The sequence below is a fragment of the Oncorhynchus keta genome, unplaced genomic scaffold (assembly GCF_023373465.1).
Source record: "Oncorhynchus keta strain PuntledgeMale-10-30-2019 unplaced genomic scaffold, Oket_V2 Un_contig_12022_pilon_pilon, whole genome shotgun sequence".
Classification (NCBI taxonomy): Eukaryota; Metazoa; Chordata; class Actinopteri; order Salmoniformes; family Salmonidae; genus Oncorhynchus; species Oncorhynchus keta.
The window spans coordinates 1,650-4,407 of record NW_026277727.1 but is presented as its reverse complement, the minus strand read 5'-3'; the positions used below and the strand labels follow the sequence as shown (position 1 = coordinate 4,407).

Sequence of the window (2,758 nt, the reverse complement as noted above, 5' to 3'; positions counted from 1 at the left end):
CGAAACATTTTTTTATTTTTTTGTTTGCACTTAAAATCTAAAAAGAAACTGTTTTTAGCAGAGGATGGTTTCTGATCCATCGACCTTCTGGGGTTATGGGCCCAGCACGCTTCGCTGAGCCACTCTGCTCTTAACCACTTAAGAAAAGACTAGAACTCACAATCCATGGCTTAGGAGGCCAGTGTCTTAGGGCCACTGGGGTACTGTGTAAACAGTATGACCAATACGAACTGTTGGAAGAGGTCAAAAAAATGTATAATGGAACTGAGACATGCCCATGAAACGACATATTTTTTAAATTTTTGTTTTGCATTAAAATCTAAAAATAAACTGTTTAGCAGAGGATGGTTTCGATCCATCGACCTCCTGGGTTATGGGCCCAGCACGCTTCCGCTGCGCCACCTGCTCTCAGCCACTTAAGAAAAGACTAGAACTCACAATCCATGGCTTAGGAGGCCAGTGTCTTAGGCCACTGGGGTACTGTGTAAACAGTATGACCAATATGAACTGTTGGAAGAGGTCAAAACAAATGTATAATGGAACTGAGACATGCCCATGAAACAACACATTTTTTAAATGTTTTGTTTGCACTTAAAATCTAAAAAGAAACTTCTTAGCAGAGGATGGTTTCAATCCATCGACCTCTGGGTTATGGGCCCAGCACGCTTCCGCTGCTCCACTCTGTTTCCACCCACCACAGATGGGACTTGAACCCACAATCCCTGGCTTAGGAGGCCAGTGCCTTATCCATTAGGCCACTGGGGCACTGTTTACCTTCTGCAAACAGTACGAACTGATAGAAGCAGGAAAAACAATGTGTACTGGATAGCACTGAGAGACGCAAATGAAATTTAGCTTTCTCATTTCTGTTTGCGTTTCATTTTTAAAAACAAACTGTTCAGCAGAAGATGGTTTCGATCCATCACCTCTGGGTTATGGGTCCAGCACGCTTCCACTGCCACTCTGCTCTCAGCCACTTAAGAAAAGACTAGAACTCACAATCCATGGCTTAGGCCAGTGTCTTAGCCACTGGGGTACTGTAAACAGTATGACCAATACGAACTGTTGGAAGAGGTCAAAAAATGTATAATGGAACTGAGACATGCCCATGAAACGACACATTTTTTTAATTTTTGTTTGCACTTAAAATCTAAAAAGAACTTTTAGCAGAGGATGGTTTCGATCCATCGACCTCTGGGTTATGGGCCCAGCACGCTTCCACTGCGCCACTCTGCTCTCAGCCACTTTAAGAAAAGACTAGAACTCACAATCCATCCATGGCTTAGGAGGCCACTGGGGTACTGTGTAAACAGTATGACCAATACGAACTGTTGGAAGAGGTCAAAAAATGTATAATGGAACTGAGACATGCCCATGAAACGACACATTTTTTAAATTTTTTGTTTGCACTTAAAATCTAAAAATAAACTTTTTAGCAGAGGATGGTTTCGATCCATCGACCTCTGGGTTATGGGCCCAGCACGCTTCCACTGCGCCACTCTGCTCTCAGCCACTTAAGAAAAGACTAGAACTCACAATCCATGGCTTAGAGGCCAGTGTCTTAGGCCACTGGGGTACTGTGTAAACAGTATGACCAATATGAACTGTTGGAAGAGGTCAAAAAATGTATAATGGAACTGAGACATGCCCATGAAACAACACATTTTTTAATTTTTTTTTTGCACTTAAAATCTAAAAATAAACTGTTTAGCAGAGGATGGTTTCGATCCATCGACCTCTGGGTTATGGGCCCAGCACGCTTCCACTGCGCCACTCTGCTCTCAGCCACTTAAGAAAAGACTAGAACTCACAATCCATGGCTTAGGAGGCCAGTGTCTTAGGCCACTGGGGCACTGTGTAAACAGTATGACCAATAATGAACTGTTGGAAGAGGTCAAAAATGTATAATGGAACTGAGACATGCCCATGAAACAACACACATTTTTTTATTTTTTTTTGTTTGCACTTAAAATCTAAAAATAAACTGTTTAGCAGGAGGATGGTTTCGATCCATCGACCTCTGGGTTATGGGCCAGCACGCTCCACTGCGCCACTCTGCTCAGCCACTTAAGACAAGACTAGAACTCACAATCCATGGCTTAGAGGCCAGTGTCTTAGCCACTGGGGTACTGTATGACAGATGACCAATACGAACTGTTGAAGAGGTCAAAAAAATGTATAATGGAACTGAGACATGGCCATGAAACGAAACATTTTTTTATTTTTTTTGTTTTTTGGCACTTAAAATCTAAAAAGAAACTTTTTAGCAGAGGATGGTTTCGATCCATCGACCTCTGGGTTATGGGCTCAGACGCCTTCCCACTGCGCCACTCTGCTCTCAGCCACTTAAGAAAAGACTAGAACTCACAATCTGTGTAAACAGTATGACCCATGAACTGTTGGAAGAGGTAAAAAAATGTATAATGGAACTGAGACATGCCCAGGCCACATTTTTTAAATTTTTGTACTAAAATCTAAAAATAAACTTTTAGCAGAGGATGGTTCGATCCATCGACCAATGGGGCCAGCACGCCCTTCGCGCCACTCTGCTCTCAGCCACTTATGAAAAGACTAGAACTCACAATCCATGGTTAGAGGCCAAAGTATGTGGGCCACTGGGTATAAACAATGTGGAACTGGGAAGAGGTCAAAAAATGTATAATGGAACTGAGACATGCCATGAAACGACACATTTTTAAATTTTTTGTTTGCACTTAAAATCTAAAAAGAAAAAACTTTTAGCAGAGGATGGTTTTCG

At 42.1% G+C, this 2,758-nt stretch overlaps 1 non-coding gene across 1 annotated transcript; it reads right to left on the bottom strand.

Annotated features, from left to right (window-relative positions):
- Positions 1-692: 692 nt before the first annotated feature.
- On the bottom strand, positions 693-765 carry trnar-ccu (transfer RNA arginine (anticodon CCU)). The gene has a single exon. It is a non-coding gene; the product is annotated as a tRNA-Arg (tRNA).
- Between the last annotated feature and the right edge of the window lie 1,993 nt (positions 766-2,758).